The sequence below is a fragment of the Eptesicus fuscus genome, chromosome 11 (assembly GCF_027574615.1).
Source record: "Eptesicus fuscus isolate TK198812 chromosome 11, DD_ASM_mEF_20220401, whole genome shotgun sequence".
NCBI classification, from domain to species: domain Eukaryota; kingdom Metazoa; phylum Chordata; class Mammalia; order Chiroptera; family Vespertilionidae; genus Eptesicus; species Eptesicus fuscus.
In genome coordinates, this window is record NC_072483.1 from 157,019 (window position 1) to 163,525 (window position 6,507).

At 51.9% G+C, this 6,507-nt stretch overlaps 1 pseudogene; it reads left to right on the forward strand.

Moving 5' to 3' along the window:
• Nucleotides 1-4,300: 4,300 nt before the first annotated feature.
• LOC129150785 (phospholipid scramblase 3-like) lies at nucleotides 4,301-6,255 on the forward strand (annotated as a pseudogene).
• Nucleotides 6,256-6,507: the final 252 nt, after the last annotated feature.

Consider the following 6,507-nt stretch of genomic DNA (forward strand, 5'->3'; position numbering starts at 1 on the left):
AGAGAGAATCATGGATCGGCTGCTTCTTGCTCGCTCCACACTGGGGATTGAGCTCAAAACCCAGGCATGTGCCCTTGACCGGAATCAGACCTGGAACACTTCAGTCCAACGCTCTATCCACTGAGCCAAATGGGCTAGGGATATATATTTCTTAGTTCAAAATTGTAAGATAGTGGACATTGATAAGATATAACCATGGTATGCTGGTAAATGTTAAACAACTAAGTCTCCATCAATAAAGCTGAAATGTAGTACTTGCCAATTTCCATGGTGTAAATATTCTCACAATGGCCAGTTTTAAGCTACCAACATCATGTCCTGAACATAGAGCTGGGGGCGGGGCGGTCGTGCACAATTAGCTCTCACCAGCAGGTGAGAGACATGGCAGCCCAGCTCAGCACACCACTGGGAGAGCACCATAAAAGGTTCTCAGCAAGTTTTAAGAGAATAACAGAATCCTAAAGTCAAAAAGTCTGAGAACCACTGCTCTACATCACCCCCGACTTAAGATATGCAAATATCCAACAGCACAGGACAGAGGGGCAGAGGACCTGGTCCTCCCCGTCCCAAAGCTCCGGCCTCACAGGATCCGCATGGAAGACTCTAGAAAGTGATATGGGAGTTTTGGACTGGAACACGGGGTGTTCCCCTGGGCAGGATGGCTTCCCTGGGTTGTTTGTCCACAGGAGTTGAAGAATGAAACCATGGCCATGGATGGAAGATGGTATAGCAAAGGTGGAAACTCATTGAAGAACTGGTAGCCCTGCGCACGAATCAGTACGCCAGTAGGTTGCTGCTGCCCTCCTCTAGCTCCCCCCTTTCCCCTCCCTCATAGCTTGCTGCCCTGCCCCCTCCTGTAGCTCTCGGCCGCCTGCTTATAGTTCACTGCCCCACCCTCCTGCAGATCCGTGATCTGGTCGTTACACGGTTGGTCATTATGCCTCAAGGCCTAACAGATAATTAGCATATTCCTCTCTTATTATATAGGACTAGAGGCCTGGTGCACAAAATTCATGCACGGGGGGGGGGGTTGGTGTCCCTCAGCCTGACCTGCACCCTCTCCAATCCGGAAGCCCTCAGGGGATGTCCTACTGACGGCTTAGGCCTGCTCCCCGTACTTCTCTGCTGTCTGCAGGGCCTGCCTGCTCCACACCGCGGCGACGGTCAAGCAGGGCATGTTGGGTGCTGCCTTTGGGCTGCACTTCACTGTTCTCCGGTTGCTGAGACCTTGCTGGGTACTGCCTGAGGCTACACTTGCCTGCTCCACAGTTGCCATGGTGAAGGCCAAGCAGGCCATGCTGGGAGCTGCCTGTGGGCCGCGCTTCCCTGCCCTGAGGTCGCCTTGGCGACAGCCAAGTAGGCTGTGCTGGGAGCTGCCTCCTCTCTGCTGTCTCCAAGGAGATGATGAAGTTAATCTGCATACTCACTCCTGATTGGCTGGTGGGCATCGCGAAGTGATGGAAATTTGCATATTTCTCTTTTATTAGTGTAGGTAAGTACAGACTCCCATATGGGGAGGGGAAAAGAGTCCCACTGAATTCCTTTTCCACAGCTTATAAAGGCTGCAGTTTTTGTGCCTCGTATCCCCTCTGATTGGTCAATATTCCCTTTGATTTTGTCATTATAGCAACTCCTGAGTTCAAAGGTCAAACATGACATGGGACATGTGAGGCCCTCCTTCTTTATTTTGTAAATATTGACCTTTTGCTACTCCAAGTTCCCTTGTCTTATGGAAATGTAACTTCTGCCTCTCCAAACTTCCCTGTCTTATGCAAATGTGCCCTTTTGCAACTCTGTAGCCATGTTTTTTCCATGTACCCCCTTAATTTTAAAAATTCCCTAAACCTGTCTATTTAACCCAAAAAATTCCTATTTCAATCCCCACTCCAAATAGGAAACCCCAACTACCACTGGGGACAGGGGATGCCAGGTCTTTCTGGCTGCTTCCTGCTGGCAAAGGGGTTGTTTGGGGGTGGCAGTCAGGGTCCCATTGGAAGTGGGCGGTCTAAGGGTCCAAGGAAAATGGATGTAGCAATTCCATGCAGAAGACTAGTTGTAGCTTTAGGGCTTCTAGATGGGAGGACATGAGACAACAAAGGTTAAACAGGCAATAGTTACAGACCAGTAATAACAAGCAGTATAAGCAAGGTCTGAGAAGGGAGCTAGCTAAGAGGGATGCATTATGTCTTTAATTGTTGTGAGGCCTTTTCCTTTAGCAGAGCTGCTTGTAGCAAGAAGTGTTCATTATGGTGCAGACTGTGCCCTGCTCGATCGACGGCTTCTCTGTGAGTCAGTCTTGGATATCTGAGAAGTGGTCCTGATTTGATGGGTGGTAGTGGCAGCATAAACTGTCCAATGGACTATGATTCAGCCCATTTTATTCTAGGAGGAAAGTGGGATGTATATACCAGAGGCCCGGTGCATGAAATTCGTGCATGAGGGGTCCCTCAGCCTGGCCTGCACCCTGTCCAATTCGGGACCCCTCGGACATCCCTCTTGCAATTCAAGACTGCTGGCTCCTAACCGCTCACCTGCCTGCCTGCCTGATTGCCCCTAACCACTCTGCCTGCCAGCCTGATCATCCCTAACTGCCCTCACCTGCAGGCATGATCACCCCTATCCACTTCTGCCTCGACCCCCACCACTGTAGCTTTGTCCGGAAGGACATCCAGAAGATGTCCAGTCTAATTAGCATATTACCTTTTTATTAGTATATATATATATATATATATATATATATATATATATATATATATACTAGAGGCCGGTGCACGAAATTCGTGCATGGAGGGGGGGTTCCCCCAGCTCTGCCTGCACCCTCTGCAATTTGGGTCCCCTACACCTTTTTCTTATCTAGCTAACCTATTCACATTTTTTTAAATTAACTGAAATATCACCTACTCTAGGAAATCCTTGAACAAATGTCTTTACAATCTGTATTAAGTATTTTCATAGTATACTATTCTTTTTCTTTAACAGCTACTTAGAGTGGATGCAATGTGGTTTTCATTCTTGCATCTGAATTTTTTCTTCTTGCTCTTGTAATAGCAAAGCTTATCCAATTTATGTTTTCCCTTCAAGGGCTTATATTTGGTTCAGTTTCTAGTTGGCTCTCTGCTTTTTTTTTAAGCAATAAATTTGGGTTGTGATAGTAAGCCTCACTTGTAATGAAGCCTGTAGGTCTCTCTATCTGAATATTTCTGTAATACCTATCACTTTAGCATACCAGAGATTGTGTTCATTTATAGAAAATAACAATAAATGTCGCCTGATCATTTGATCTTCTAGTAATATTTTATAGCAAGATGTATTATTCTAGTAATTTAACTATTACAAAAAAGAGGCGTACAGAAATAAATCACTTTGAACAATAAAGAATGACTCAAATATCAAAACATGGTACACTTAGGGCCTCCCTTGTCCTGTGCCTCAGATATCATAGCATAGTTCACAGTTCACATGGAACTCAGCTTCCTTTAAAATAGGAAGGGATGCCATATTCATGAAGCAGCTGATTTTTATTTAAGGGCCTCACTTGTTCTGCACCTTTACAGAGGGGTGAGTAGGGGCTGAGGGAATTTGAGGAAACCCAGACAGAATTCTCCTCCTAAAAGATTTTGCTAAGCTGGCCACCGGGTCTGCCGGGCATTTGTCCAATTAAAACCCGGACACACGGCAATAACAAAGGCACTGGTCTCCTACTGCTAATGTGTGGGGATCAAACCCCAGCCTGCAGGAACTCACCCCCACAGTCAGGACCAGGCCGCTGGGTAGACCTGGGCTGGTGCTCCTAACTCTGGGGAGAGGGAGACTTCCCGTGGCTGCAGGCTAGAGGGGAACAGGTCCCTAGCGCAGGTTGGTCAGCAGAGCGGCTTCTTCGCCTGGGATTGCAGGGCAGCTTGGCCAGGCTCTGCCTGGCCTGTTTTCCCCATGATCATGGGGTCAGCTTGGCTTGGCCTGTTTGCCCCATGATCATGGGGGTCAGCTCGGCCTGGCCTGTTCACCGTGCAATCGCGGGGCTGCTTGGACCTGGGCTCTTGGCCCCATGATCGCAGGGTGGCTCAGCTTGGCCTGTTCGCCCCATGATCGTAATCACAGGGTGGCTTGGACCGGGGCAGGTGGTGTGGCTGCCTGCTCGGGGCCCCATCTCAGCTTGGCTCCACCAGTGGCTTCAGGCGCTGCCCCCTGCTGCCTGCCCTTGTCCCCAACTCCATCAGCTGCATAGGGCCTCTGCCTCCACCGCCTGCATATGCAAATTTACCTGCCATCTTTGCTGGGTTAATTTACATATCACTCCTGAATGGCTGTGGAAGTAGCGATGGTACGGTCGATTAGCTTTTTTCTCTTTTATTAGTGTAGATCCTAATATATTTAAAAACCCTGGGTCCATCACATCCACAACGACTGGGAGGCTGAGGGAGCGGGAGCTGACCAATCAGTGGCAACAGTGACTGGCGAGCAGCTGGAAGGCAGGCCTCCTGGTCCCTCCTCCCGGCCCTCAGACTCCAATCAGTCGGTGGTGGAGGTGGGGCGGAACTGGGGACTGGCTCCCTTAGCAGTCATGCAGGCGCAACCTCAAGAGGACAGGACAGGCACCAGCGGACCAGCACTGCCGGCAGGATCCCAACAGCGCTGCCGGCCTCGTGGAGCTCGGCCTCGGGCACTGCAGCTGCTTCCCCTCCCTAGACACTCCATAAGGTCACTCGAGCCCACCCGCCCAAGGCGAAGTGTGATCACTGCACACGGAAGAAACGTAGTAAATTAATAAAAAACGATGACCAATGGCCCACCTCCACAAGCTCACAGGAGCCTCTGAGCACTGGGCACCCTGACTATTTTAGGGGCTTCAAGTGAGCAGGGGACACAGAGGGGTCAGGAAACCTCCCTGGAGGTCGGGCTGTCGGTCTGATGGGATCCATCAGTCCTGCTGTCTGCCAACAGCCGCCTCCGCTGAGAGTGGGAGAACAAAGGGAGGGGCGGTTCTGCAAACCCCAGAGGGAATCCAGGGCCCCAGGTAGACACTTTTGGTTTCTCCCCAAGTCAGAGGTTCCCCCGACAGACCCTGGGCGGGTGCCTGGCGCAGCCGCCTCTCCATGTATGCCTGTTCGTCTTTGTGTCTGTGTCTGTCAGCCTGTCCCCGAGCTTGCCTTCACTTCTAGAGCTAAGCTTCTGGTATAGCGACAACCCGCGGACCCTCATCCCTTTCCTGTGGCAGGATACTTGCCCCCACAGACTACCCCTCTGCCACCCTCCTCCCTACCCTGTGACCGCTGGGTACCCGGAGCCGGTGCAGTATCCTGGGCCCGGACCGGCGCCAGTGCCGCCCACACGCCTGCCCCTGTGCCCGGCTTCGCTCTCTTCCCTCGCCCGGCCCGTGCCCTGGGGCCTGCTGCCGGGCCTGCTGCCCCCCTCTTGCCACTGCCCGGGGTACCTCTGGCCTTGAATCTTTGGTGCCGATGGATCAGATTCTGATTCACAGAGGGCTGCGTGAGTGGAAACGCTCCTAGGCTGGGAGACATGTAACCGGTATGAACTGCACTCGGGGGCTGGACAGCCCAGGGTCAGGCAGCTAAAGAGAGCAACTGTAGCTGAAACAGGTTTGGCTCAGTGGATAGAGCGTCGGCCTGCGGACTGAGGGGTCCCAGGTTCAATTCCGGTCAAGGGCATGTACCTTGGTTGCAGGAACATCCCCAGTAGGGGGTGTGCAGGAGGCAGCTGATCGATGTTTCTCTCTCATCGATGTTTCTAACTCTCTATCCCTCTCTCTTCCTCTCTGTAAAAAATCAATAAAAAAAATTTTTTTTTTTTTTAAAAGAGCAACTGTGTGCACAGCTGGGCTGCAGGCCGCCGGCCCCTTCCCATCTGTCTGGTGGACTCCGGAGACTGAGAGATGGAAGTGCAGTCGCCACGAGGCAACACCATTGGCCATGTGCTGCAGACCTGGCATCCCTTCCTCCCAAGTTCTCCATTCAAGATACGGATCGCCATAGGATCCTGTGAGTGGTGGGGCCCTGCTGGACCTGTGGCTGTGGCACAGAAACCAACTTTGAGGTGAAGACTCCAGGTGCTCCAAGAAGCCCTCCTGTATCAGATGGCTTTGGCTTGCAGTTTCCCTGATCTGGATGTGAAAGTGAAGGCTGTACTGCTGGGAGCCACGTTCCTCATTGACTACATGTTCTTCGAGAAGCGAGGAGGCACTGGGCCCTCTGCCCTCACCAGTTAGACGGCATCTCAGGGTGAGGACCATCACCTCAGCCAGACCTCAAGATGGTCACTGGCCTGGCCCCTCAGAGGCAGCCCTTTCCTCCATGTGCACTGCAGCAGACAGACAGGGATGCCTAAGAGGCTGGGGCCATAGTGCCCCATCCCTACTCTCCTCCCCTGACCTCCTCCACTGTGGCCCCCACAGAAGGGTGTGTATGAGAGCCCTTCCCCGGCTACCTCTCACCACTGTCTCCGCCATCCCTCAGCACCCAGGCATATCGGCTTTCAAACGTGCCCTGCTCC